This window comes from Triticum dicoccoides, chromosome 3B (genome assembly GCF_002162155.2).
Source record: "Triticum dicoccoides isolate Atlit2015 ecotype Zavitan chromosome 3B, WEW_v2.0, whole genome shotgun sequence".
Classification (NCBI taxonomy): domain Eukaryota; kingdom Viridiplantae; phylum Streptophyta; class Magnoliopsida; order Poales; family Poaceae; genus Triticum; species Triticum dicoccoides.
The window spans coordinates 73,294,692-73,308,379 of record NC_041385.1 but is presented as its reverse complement, the minus strand read 5'-3'; the positions used below and the strand labels follow the sequence as shown (position 1 = coordinate 73,308,379).

General features: G+C 48.8%; 1 pseudogene; it reads left to right on the top strand.

Annotated features, from left to right (window-relative positions):
- The window catches only part of LOC119279318, a 67,832-nt pseudogene that overhangs the window by 52,975 nt on the left and 1,169 nt on the right, over window positions 1-13,688 (top strand).

Sequence of the window (13,688 nt, the reverse complement as noted above, 5' to 3'; positions counted from 1 at the left end):
CCCCCTGTCTCGTGGGCACCTCGTGTGCCTCCCGGACTCCGTTTTCTTGTATGTTACGTATTTTGGTCGGTAAAAATTCATTATATATACTCCCGAAGGTTTTGACCACCGTATCAAGCAAATATCCTCTGTTTTCGTTTCGAGCTGTTCCTGCTGCAGAATTGAACAAGATGTCGTCCCAAGATTCGGAGGGAGAGAGCTACATAGCTGATTATATTGCAAATCCAAAAGTATATGGGGATGTGGAACGCTATGGCTGGACCACAGAGGAAGAAGAATACTATGATCCAAAGAGGAAGGAGGAGACAAGCTCTGATGAAGAGGACGATCCACTGCCTCAACCTGGTGATATGCATGTGGAGTTCAAGAAGTCAAGTCGCCCTAAGGCAACACTATGCAAAAAGATAATGAAACTTGAGCTCGAGAATGAGGATCTGAGGGAGGAAAATTTTAGCCTCAGACGCAAGCTAGAGAAGAAAAGTGCGACAACTCCTACTTCAACACCTCCAAAGAAATAATCACATGGATATGGGCACTCCCCTTGGCAACTGCCAACATTGGGGGAGGTGCCCCGGTATTGTATCATCATCACACTCCTATCTTTACCGCTTTATTTAGTTCGATCCTTTTAGTAGTATCTTGATTTATTAGTTCGAAGTTTTGATTCCAAGTAGTTTTGAGTTTTTCGTTGTGATCTCTTTTTGTAAGCGAGTCTGTGTGCTATCTATAATAAAGATTAGTGTTGAGTCAAGGGCTTTGATATGTTGCTATGATCTTGAGAAAGTAGAAAGAACAAAAGTGTTCATATTGATCTTATGGATAGTGATAACTTCACACATAGAAAGTATGAGGCATAAAAATTGTTGAGAGTTGATAAATGTAGCCTTGGTCATCGTTGCAATTAATAGGAAGTGATAAGGAAAGAGGGGTTCACATATAAATATATTATCTTGGACATCTTTTATGATTGTGAAATACTCATTAAGTATGACATGCTAAAAGAGTTGACGTTGGACAAGGAAGACAACGTAATGGTTTATGTTTTCTGACATCTTAGTTAAAGTATATTGTCAGTGACCTTCTAAACATGTTGAGCTTGTCTTTCCCCCTCATGCTAGCCAAAACTCCTTGCACCAAGTAGAGATACTACTTGTGCTTCCAAATATCCTTAAACCCAGTTTTGCCATGACAGTCCACCATACCTACCTATGGATTGAGTGAGATCCTTCAAGTAAGTTGTCATCGGTGCAAGCAATAAAAATTGCTCCCTAAATATGCATGACTTATTAGTGCAGAGAAAATAAAGTCTATACGTACTTGTTGTGGAAGTAATAAAAGCGATGGAGTGCATAATAAAGGTCCACATACAAGGGGCAATATAAAGTGACGTTCTTTTGCATTAAGATTTTGTGTATCCAACCCTAAAAGCGCATGACAACCTCCGCTTCTCTCTAGGAAGGGCCTATCTTTTACTTTATGATTTACTTTATACTTGAGTCAAGGTGATCCCCACCTTTCCCTTTTTTTCATTTTATCCTTTGGCAAGCTCTTCGTGTTTGAAAGATCATGATATATATATATATATATATATATATATATATATATATATATATATCCGATTGGATGTAAGTTGGCATAGGCTATTATTGTTGACATCACCTAAAGGTGAATACGTTGGGAGGCAACACAATAAGCCCCTATCTTTCTCAGTGTCCGGCTGAAACTCTATAACCACAAGTATTGCATGAGTGTTAACAATTATGGAAGACTACGAGATAGTTGAGTATGTGAGCTTGCTGAGAAGCTCTATTAGTGACTCTTTCTGATGTTACAATAAATTGCAATTGCTTCAATAACTGAGATTATAGTTTGTTAGATCCCAATGAAGTTTTTGAACCATACTTGACATTGTGAATTGCTTATTACTTGAACATAGGAATCATATGACAAAATACATATATGTTGCTGTTATTAGAATGATCATGATGCCCTCATGTCCATATTTTATTTTCATTGACACCTCTATCTCTAAACATGTGGACATATTTTTTGATTTCGGTTTCCGGTTGAGGACAAGCGAGGTCTAAACTTGGGGGAGTTGATACGTCCATTTTGCATCATGCTTTTATATCAATATTTATTGCATTACGGGCTGTTATTACACATTATATCTCAATACTTATGGCTATTCTCTCTTATTTTACAAGGTTTACCATGAAGAGGGGGGATGCCGGCAGCTGGAATTCTGGCTGGAAAAGCAGCAAACGTTGGAAACCTATTCTACACAACTCCAAAAGACCTGAGACTCCACGAAACAACTTTTTGGATTTATTAAGGAATTATGAGCAAAAGAAATAGGCCAGGGGGCCCACACCCTATCCAGGAGACAGGGGGCGCCCCCCCCCTAGGGCGCGCCCCCTATCTCCTAGGCCCCCTGGTGGGCCTCCGGCGTCCATCTTCTGCTATATGAAGGGTTTTGTCCTGGAAAAATTCGTGTGCAAGCTTACAAGACGAAACTCCGCCGCCATGAGGCAGAACCTTGGCGGAATCAATCTAGGGCTCTGGCGGAGCTATTCTGCCGGGGACACTTCCCTCCGGGAGGGGGAAATCATCACCAACGTCATCACCAACGATCCTCTCATCAGGAGGGGGTCAATCTCCATCAACATCTTCACCAGCACCATCTCATCTCAAATCCTAGTTCATCTCTTGTATCCAAAACCACAAATTGGTACCTGTGGGTTGCTAGTAGTGTTGATTACTCCTTGTAGTTGATACTAATTGGTTTACTTGGTGGAAGATCATATGTTCAGATCCTTCATGCATATTATTACACCTCTGATTATGAACATGAATATGCTTTGTGAGTAGTTATGTTTGTTCCTGAGGACATGGGTGAAGTCTTGCTATTAGTAGTCTTGTGAATTTGGTATTCATTTCGATATTTTGATGAGATGTATGTTGTCTCTCCTCTAGTGGTGTTATGTGAACGTCGACTACATGACACTTCACCATTATTTGGGCCTAGAGGAAGGCATAGGGAAGTAATAAGTAGATGATGGGTTGCTAGAGTGACAGAAGCTTAAACCCTAGTTTATGCGTTGCTTCGTTAGGGGTTGTTAGGGACCCATATGTTTAATGTTGTGGTTAGGTTACCTTAATACTCCTTTTTGTAGTTGCGGATGCTTGCAATAGGGGTTAATCATAACTGGGATGCTTGTCCATGTTAGGGCAGTACCCAAGTGCCAGTCCACCCACATATCAAATTATCAAAGTACCGAACGTGAATCTTATGAACGTGATGAAACTAGCTTGACGATAATTCCCAATGTGTCCTCGGGAGCTCCTTCCTCATTATTAGAATTTGTCCAGGCTTATCCTTTGCTACATATAGGATTGGGCCACCTTGATGCACTTTATTTACTTTATTTACTTTTGCTCGTTGCTATTTATCTTATCACAAAACTATCTATCACCTACTATTTCAGTGCTTGCAGAGAAAACCTTACTGAAAACCGCTTATCATTTCCTTCTGCTCCTCGTTGGGTTCGACACTCTTACTTATCGAAAGGACTGCGATAGATCCCCTACACTTGTGGGTCATCAGTCATCCATATAAGCTTCCATATTTCTATGTAGATGGGGCTCAAAACCAATTTGGACTGCTCTTTCAAAGGTTGAGCCATCACTCTTCAACCCGAAAGGCATTCGTAAAAAGCAATACGTACCACATGGGGTGATGAACGTTGTCTTCTCCTCGTCCTCTTTTGTCATGAATATCTGGTTGTACCCTGAGTAGGCGTCGAGGAATGATAACAGGTCACACCCAGCTGTGGAGTCAACAATCTGGTCGATGCGCGGTAACGGGAAGGGATCCTTTGTTCAAGCTTTATTGATCTCTGTGTAATCAATACACAGTCTCCACTTCCCGTTTGCCTTGCGCACCACTACCGGGTTGGCCAACCACGTCGGATGGAGCACCCCCCTTACCAAGCCTGCCACCTCTAGTTTTCTGATCTCCTCCGTGATGAACTCCTTCCTCTCTAGAGCTTGCTTCCTGACCTTCTGCTTGACGGGTCATGCATGAGGACAGACGGCAAGATGGTGCTCAATCACTTCCCTGGGAACGCTGGGGATGTCGGTTGCTTGCCATGCAAACACATCGACATTCGCCCGCAGGAAAGTGACGAGCTCTCTTTCCTATCTGCTGTCGAGGGTGGAGCTTATGGTAAAAGCTCCCCCCATGTTGTCCTCCTTGACGGGCACCTTCTTGGTCTCTGGTGGTGCAGCTCTAGACTTCTTGCTCTTGCCGGTGGAGCTCTCTGGCACGTCCTCAATGGGAGCGCAACACCCCGAAGAGGTGCGCTTGGCGGAGTGGGTGCGAGGGGTCTCGCCGGTCTTTTTCCCTCCTGGGACTCCGTCGGCAGGAGCAGGTGCCTTGGCGGCAGCTGCTGCAACTGCTTCCTGGTAGAGTTGGTTGGCGCAAATCAACGCGTCTTTCTTGTCGGAGGGGACGGTGATGATGTTCATCGGCCCGGGCATCTTCAGCGTGTCGTAGGCGTAATGTGAAGCCGCCATGAACTTGGCTAGTGCCGGGCGGCCGAGGATCCCGTTGTAAGGCAAGGGGATCTCGGCTACATCAAAGACAATCCTCTCCATCCTGTAGTTCAGCTCGCCTCTGAACATCACAGGCAGCGTGACCTTTCCCTTCAGCTGGCTCCTTCCCGGGTTGACCCCTTGGAACGTGCCCGTCTCCTCGAGGTCTTCATCGGGGATCTGCAGCCTCTTGATCACAACAGGCGAGATCAAGTTTAGACCAGCTCCACCGTCAACCAGCATCTTTGTCACCTTGAGGTCGCGAATTGTTGGTGAAACCAACAACGGCAAGCACCCGACCGCAGTAGTGCGGTCAGGATGGTCCTCGGTGTCGAAGATGATAGGCGTGCAGGACCACTTCAGTGGCTTTCGTGCATCGAACGACGGCTCCGCCGCTATGATCTCACGCGCCCACTGCTTGAGCTAGCGGTGGGATGTATGCAGCAAGGCGCCACCACCGACGCACATGGCTTTTGTGGCTTTCTAGAACTCGTGGTCGCCGGACTCACCGTCCTCGTCGTGGTCATCGTCTTCTTGCTTCTTGTCGTGGCCCCAGGCGAGCCTCTCCTGCTGATTATCTTTGCCGCGGCGGCCTCCTTGGCCGCCATGCTTCTTGCCAGATCCCTCGGCACCCTCTTGGCCCTTCTCCTTGTCCCGCCGCTCATACTCGGCTTTCTGCTTCTCGGCGAGCAGCTCCACTTGCCGGCAGTTCTGGAGGTCATGGCCCTTGGTGCAGTGGAACTTGCAATACTGCTTGTCAGAGCCCCCTGGCTTATCGGCGGCCGCCAATGCCCGGCAAGTGACACACCCGGCAGCCTCCTTGCCGGGGTCACTCGCCCTGGGTTTCTTGGTGGCGCCAGTATCGTCGGACCCCTCGACGGCAAGCACAGTCTTTCCCTTGCGCTTCCTGTTACGGCGCCGACCCTTCTTCGCCAGGGAGGCGGTATCATCCGTGGAGTCGGTTTCCACGCCAGCGTCTTCGCCGGGGTACTTCCTCCCCTCTTCAACGCGAGCGCACCGATCGGCTAGAAAATAAAGCTCGGCCACATCCATGACCTTGTTCATCACCAGCTCCTCACGCATCTTGCGATTGCGCACATTCTGATGGAATGCACTGATCACGGCAGCAGGATGAACGTCGAGAATGTTGTACTGCACTCGGCTGAACCTCTGAATGTACTTACGCAAGTTTTCTCCTTCTTTCTGGGGGATGATGTGCAAGTCGCTCGCCTGGCCATGAGCTTGGTGGCCTCCAGTAAAGGCACCAACAAACTCATGACACAGATCCGCCCAAGAAGAAATGGAGTCCACCGGCAAGTGCATCAACCATGACATAACATTGGGCTTGAGTGCCAACGGGAAGTAATTGGCAAGCACCTTATCGTCGCGAGCCCTAGTAGCTTGCATCGCGATGGTGCAGATGCTGAGAAACTACAGCGGGTGAGTCTTGCCGTTGTACTTCTCGCCAACGTCGGGCTTGAACGTGCGGTGGGAGGGCCACTGGAACTGCCGCAGCTCACGGGTGAAGGCCGGACAACCCACCTCATAGGGTAGGCCACCGTAGCCTCCCGGTGTCGGGTGGTTCGTAGTGGGCCCTGCCCGCCTGTCCGACTGGTGGCGCACGTCACGCCGGCACTCCATGGTGGTTCGAGCATCTTCATGAGCTCGCTCCCGAAGAACTTGACGTTGGTCGCGGTGGGTTCACGGGTCGGACGATGCTATGGAGATATCATCACGAGCATCGTCGCGATAGACCGACACCCGCGGTGGCCGGTATAGAGGAGGGGAGTGCACCATGGCTGCATCGCCTCCGGCCCAACCTCTGCTGGTGTGCGGTGGCTCGATGAAGCGACAGCCTACGGGTCCCGCCGGCTGCAACTCATCGTTGTTGGGGATGCCGACGAGGCTCCGGATGGTGGCCCTCCATTGGTCAAGCTTCTCCGCAGCTGGAGGAAAGTCGAGAAGCAGCTGCGCGCGTGCTAGGGCTTCTGTTGGCATGGGCGGCGGCAAAAGTTGTGTGGACCGTGACGCACTTCGACTTCTAACTGCGTTAGAAGGAGCCCCATCACGGCCCCGTAGCCGTCCGCCACCTCCGCCAGCACCTCGGCGCGCATGCTGGCCCTCCTCATCATGTAAAGGTCGCATGGGACTCTTCCCAGGGCGGCGCCCAAGGTCACCAGCAGGGCGGCGCTGCTCATCGCGCACGACCTGAGAAGAGCGCACCGTGGGCGCCGGTGTTGGTGTCTTGGAGGTCGCCGCACCACCGTCTGGCGGCACGACGGCGCCCCTGGAGGGCCCCGTGCTGCCTGCGGGGAGCCTGACTCCATCTCTAGAGATCGCGACGCATGGCTCGTCGCCTAGCGTACGAACGATGCCGCTCACCAGACCCGGACTGCCAGGGTGTGTTCTCTCTGTGACTGGCCCGCTACTGGTCCGCACAGGTACTGGCAGTCCAGTCCCGAACGAACCAATCGCGGTGGTTGTCTTCTTCTTAGGAGCCATGGCGATGAAGAACTGCTAGGCCAACTACTAGACCAGATTCTCACAATTGCGCGCCCCTACCTGGCGCGCCAAGGATGTCAGTGGGAAACGATACCTATGGGATCACGAGGATCCCTTCTGCGGTTGTGGGGCGCGGGATTGTGAGAAGAGCAGGATTAGCAATCATCAGAAGGATGGTTTACCTAGGTTCAGGCCGCAAGGATGCGTAAAACCCTAGTCCCGCTTTGGTGGATGTATTGAGTGTTCTTGAGCTCCTGAACTAGCTACGGTGGTTGCGTAGTTCAAAAGAGCCGAATCCCCCTCCAGTACGCCATGGGCCTCCTTTTATAGTCGAAAGGGGCTGCCACAGTGGCACGCAGGAAGTGAAAAGGCCTATAGTGTTATGATATTATCGCTCGTATTACAGGACAAGACACATTTAATGCGTAGCTTAGGTGTCCTCTTGCTTTATCGGGGACGGGAGCGAGGCCCGTCCCGTCCGTCGCCGCTCCCCCTCGCTTCGACATGCGCCCTTGCCAGCGATGCATGCGGCTCCATGTAGGCAGGCAAGAAGCTGAGGTGGAGCGGTGGTGGAGCTTCCACAAAGATCTGCATGCCGCCACGCAGGTGTGTGCTGAGTTGGCCAGGAAGCTGCATGTTTCCACGCAGGTGCCTGCCCAGCTGGTTGGGCTGGCAGCTACATGCGAACGGCGGTGGAGACTTGGTTGGTGCGGGCCTGGCAGTGACCCTGCTGACGCCCTTGGCAAGGGTCTTGCCGGGTGGCCCGGCAAGGGTCTTGCCGCGGCGCGCCGTCGTTCCCGGCAAGGATCTTGCCGGGGGTCTTGTGGGCCTCCTCGGCAAGGATCTTGTTGAGGATCGTTGCCTTCCAATCCTCATCTGATTTAATATATTCTTTGTCTTCACAAAGATCTGCCTGCCACCATGAAGGTGCCTCCCGAGCCCTGGCCCAACGTGGTTGATGGTGTTGGAGACCGTGGGCTCGAGGGTGGCTCACTCTGCTGGTGTGGGCGAGCCACCCCGGCAAGGGGCTTGCCGAGGCTGCTGAGGCTGCCCCAGCAAGGGTCTTTCCGGGGAAACCTGCTTCGTCCATCTGCTCTCTGTGGTCTTGGTCTTTGGCATTGCGCTGATCATCTTGTGGCTTCGCCTCCTCCCTTTTGCCCTGCTAAGTGTGGATTCGGCCCGTGAATCTGACTGCCCGCGCACAAGTAAGGGGTACAAAGGAGTGCCCCTACTTTAGTACACCGACATCCCAACGTGTGGATTTTTTGGGCTATTTTAACGGCGTGATCTCAGGCCTCGTTTCTTTTTTGCCTACTATAAGTTGAAGGTACAAGTTGGTTGGTGCCTCATCAGTTCCATTCGCCATTGTCTCTCTTTCATTCCCTGTTATCTTTGAGTAGAGCCGACACAAGCAAGAAGAAGGGAGTCGACTAGGAGTTCAATATTTATCCTCGCGACGAAGAAGATAGCAGTCGGTGATGATGTGATTAATGACCTCATATCCATTTTGTCTCTTTTTGCCCAATTTTTGATCTAGGGATTTTGTGACTTTCATCGAGTCATCTTTTTTTCCTAGCTGCGACTCTATCCCTGACATACAATTCGGCCAACTTTATTTGTGTCCGACTTGCAAGTCCATCTCTCGATACGCAACTCGGCCTGATCCAATTTTTTGTCCTAGTTGCAAGCGCACCTCTCAACTATACCTGGCCATATATTGGGTCGGGCCTACAAAAGCCCGCAACTAAAAACCTGGGCTTGAGCCCGGCCCGGCTCGACTATCGGGCCTAAACATCAGGCCCAAGCCCGGCCCGTGAGTGGAAAAGCCCGTCGGGCCTCGGGCCGGGCCTCGTCCCTAAAATGCTTAAATGTCAAGCCCAAGCCTGGCCCAACATAGCATTCGGGTTTAAAATCTAGGCCCGGGCCCAGCCTACGGCAAGATCGGTTGGGCTGGGTTGGGCTATTTCGGGTCAGGTCGGGCCGGATTTTCCATGGCCAGGTCTAGTCTCAACATGCAACAGGGGGTCCGGCCCTTTTTGTCCCATTTCCAACTCCATCCCCGGCATGTTACTATGGGCCCGCCTCTTCTATTGTCCAAGTTGCAATTCCACTTTCGACATGCAACTAGGTCCATTTTTTCTAGTTGCGCATCCACCCTCGATATGCAACCAACTGGGGGCGACCCACTTTTATCTCCATTTGCGACTCCACCACCAACATGCAATTGGGGATCCACATTTTTGTCCTAGTTGTGAGTCCACTCTCACACACAATATTGGGAGGGGGGAAACCATTTTTGTCCGAGTTGCAACTCCACTCCCTACATGCTAGTGTGCCCATTTTTTCCTATTCGCATGTCCATCCTCGATATGAAACTAAGGGAGGGGAGAGCCCGACCCTTTGTGCCAGTTGCAAGTCCACCTCTGACATGCATCTGAATCCGACTATTTTTTGTCGTAGTTGCAAGTCCATTGACACGCAACTTTGTGGGCAATCCTCTTTTTATCCAAGTTGAATGTTCACCTCCAACATGCAAATGGACCCGCATTTTCCAATTGCAAGTCCACCCTTCATATGCAATTGGGCCGTACCAATTTTTTGGCTCAATTGCAAGTCCATCCTTGAGATGCGACTAGGGGGAGGCGACCCATTTTTGTCCCAGTTACATCTCCACCCCTAACATGCAAATTGGGGGGCGCCTTTTATGTCCCAGCTATAAGTCCACCCTCTCGCAATTGGTATCGCAGTTTTGTGTAGTTGTCCCGGTTGTAAGTCCATCATTTGACTTACAACTTGGCATGTAGTTTTATTCATCCCAATTGCAAGGCTTTCCATTGACTCGCAATTGGGCCTGTGTTTTGGTTTTTCATCCCAGTTACCAGTCCACCCTTCGCAACTGGGCTCATAGTTTGTAGTTGTCCTAGTTGCAAATCCATCACCGACTTGCAATTTGTATCATAGTTTTATATAGTTCTCTCGGTTACAAGTCCACCCTCGACTTGCAGCTAGGCCCATAGTTTGTCTTATCCCAGTTGCAAGCCCACCCTGGACTCACAACAGCGCATGTGTTTTTCTTTTCATCCCAATTGCAAGGCTACCATTGACATGCAATTGGGACTGTAGTTTGTTTCATCCCAGTTGCATGTCGACCCTTGGCTCACAATTGGACTCATAGTTTCGTAGCTGTCCCAATTGCAAGTCCATCTTCGACTCGCAATTGGGCTAAGCCCACCATCGACTCGCAACTAGGCATGTTTTGTTTTTCAGCCTAGTTGCAAGTCCACCCTTGACTCGCAATGGGACCGTAGTTTGTTTCATCCCAGTTGCAAGTCGACCATTGACTCGCAACTGGGATCGTTGTTTCTTAGTTGTTAATTGCCAGTCCATCCTCGACTCACAACTGGGATCATAGTTTTTTTTATTATCCCAATTCTAAGTCCACACTTGACTCGCAACTAGGCAAAAAGTTTGTTGTTGTCCCAGTTGCAAGTCCGCCATCGACTCGCAACTAGAAATGCGTTTTGTTTTTCACCTCACTTGAAATTTCACCCTCAATTTGCAATTCGTATCATAGTTTGATACATCTATCTTAGTTACAAGTCCATCCTTGACTCGTAACTAGTCCCGTGGTTTGTTTTATCCGAGTTGCAAGCCCATCCTTGACTTGCAACTGGGCATGTGTTTTGGTCTTTCATCCTAGTTGCAAGTCCACTCTTGACTCCCAACTGGGACCGTTGATTGTTTTATCCCAGTTGCAAGTCAACCCTTAACTTGCAACTAGTCTCATAGTTTTGTAGTTGTCACAGTTGTAAGTCCATCATCGACTCGCAACTCAGCTCATTGTTCTTCGAGTTGCAAGCCCACCCTCGACTCACAACTAGCTTTGTGCTTTGTTTTTTAACACGCAACTTGCCCCGACCCCTATCTAGTTCCATGTCATGGCCCAACACGTACACCCATATGACCCAGTTGCATGTCCAACTCAACCATGCAACTCATGCCGGACATAGTTGCATGTCCATTTTTGGCACGCAACTCGTTCCCAACCTAGTACACCTATATATCTGTATTTGTTTTTTTGCAAATACATGTCAACTTTTGTAATACACATCGTATATTTTTCTGTATACAAGGGGACACATTGAACATTTTTTAAATACATGATGGATATTTTTCTCAAATACAAGCCGATCATTTTTACAATACATGGTAAAAAAATCAAATTCATGACAATCGTTTTTCGCAATGGTACGAGACTTTCTAAAAAAACTACTCGATCATTTTTTACATTGCAAAAACAATTTTTCAAGAAAATGTATTTTTTTTAAATGCTCGAAGTTTTTTTAAAAGTTTTCACGAACATTTCTTTGAATGTTAAGATTTTTTTTCATTGTACAATACATTTTTTTTAACATCATGACCATTATTTTGAAATGCATGAACATTTTTTAAATGGTGGAAACAATTTAATATTCAAAATTATGATTAAAATAAAAACAAATTAAATTTATTCATGTTTCAAAATAAATGTCTGGAATTTTAAAAAGTGTCCCCACTGTAAAAACTGTTCGGGTATTTTAAAAATTGTTCAGCTTTTCAAAATTTGATCGTGAAGAAATTGTTCGGAATACCAAATTGTTTTCCTATTTTTTTTAAATGTTTGGAATTACAAAGTTTATTCTCATTTATCACAAGAATTTTGGAAATTTTAAAAGTGTTCACAATTTGTAAAAAAGGGTTGTAATTTTTTTGCTATAATTTCTTCTAATCTCGACGATGTACTATGTTCGTAAACATTTACCGCTTCATGGTCATCAGCATCATTTATCGGGTGGAGTGATAGGAGCCGTTGTTCCCTAGTATGCTGTCCTGAGTTCCACCCATAGGCATCACAGTGCATTAGAGTCTTTTTTCTGTCCCACGACTGTCGGCCGACATGAAGGAAAGAGAAACAACAATAGAACAACGCCGCCCCGAAGAAAAAATAAACAGACAAGAGAACAACGCGGTGGGCTGGAGCAAAGCTGATTTTTGCTGATGTCGTAACTTAGATGTGAGATATTATCTCAGGTTTAGATGTAATATATATAGTCAGACCTAATCAATATACGTTTCTGCTGGGCTTCTCCCGAGCGGCTGCATCGTTATCGAAACAGGAGTCCCGCATTTTTTGGGAAGCATATACGGGTTCGTTTCTGGTGGGCTTCTCCCGAGCAGCTGCATCCTCATCGAAATCTTGTCATGGCGTCCGCGCCGCAAAACACGGTGTCGACACACAGGTCGGTGGTCGTCCGAGGAGTTTCTCATCGTCGGCTACAGCAAGCCTTTCGCCCACCTCACCAACGTACAGCTCCATCAAGTACGGTGCCTTCCAAGTCAACAACTACACCTGGGATCTCGTCTGCACCTTCGACGATCAAGACCACCTCACATCTATCACCCTCGAGCTGCTTAGCACCGAAATAACCAAGGACAGCCAGCCTTCAGATCGATGACCCGCGTGGCCAGTGGCCGCCCGCCGGGTGGCGAAGCTACGCAGCCAAAAGACTCTCCAGCGATTTGTCCGATGTGATCTGGAAGCTGTCGCTCCCAGATGCATTCTGTGGGCACGAGGAGCGCTACGCAAGCGACCAGACCACCACTGCCTCACCATCCTCTGCACCGTCGACATTCTCCAAGAGGATGCCCAGACCGCCGCAGAGACAAGTGCTTGGTCTCCATGGTGCCGGCACCCACCATCCCCCGGGATTTCGAGCAGCTTCTACTACGTCTGTCAAAGATCCCCAAGTCATCAAAAGTGACCTTGCTCGTTGAGGATACCGAGTTCGGCGTGCATAGGCTTGTGCTTGCTATGCGGTTGCCGGTCTTTGCCGCAGAGCTCTTCGGTCACATTAGGGAGAGCACCACGCAACGTGCAAGGATCGAGGACATGTGTGCCTCCACATTCAAGGCCATGCTCCAGTTCATCTATACCGACGAGCTTTACATCAAGCCAAACAACGATGTGGAATCAGGCGGCAGGCATAATAATTTCAAGAAAGAATTCATGGCGAGGGGCCGTGAAGCCATTGGTACACAACTTGCTTGTGGCCGCGGATCGGTACGATCTTGAGAGGCTGAGGCTCATGTGCGAGAACATACTATGCAAGAGCATCAATGTGGCAACTGTCATGACGACTTTGCTGCTAGTGCGGGGCCGCCAAAGATGCTGTCTGCTCGAGGATTCCTGCATAAAGTACATAACATCTAATCCTGATGTATACGATGCGGTGAGGGCGACCGAGTTTGAGGAGCTCAAGGAAGCATGTAAATCTTTTATGATTGAGGTCAATGAGAGAGTTTCCACACACAACATGGCCCGACATACTAGCTCCCCTTCCTCCTCCTCCTCCCGTATCAATCGACCAACAACAGAGAAGAGCACATCCAAGTATAAGTCGGAGGTGGTCCGCGACACGCACGAGTTTAAGATCCCCAACTTTAACTCAGTGCAAAGGAGCCATGGTGTTGGCCAAGTAATCACTTCAGACATATTCAACATAGGCGATTACGATTGGACGGTCAATGTGTACCCATCTAGGTGCTCGGCG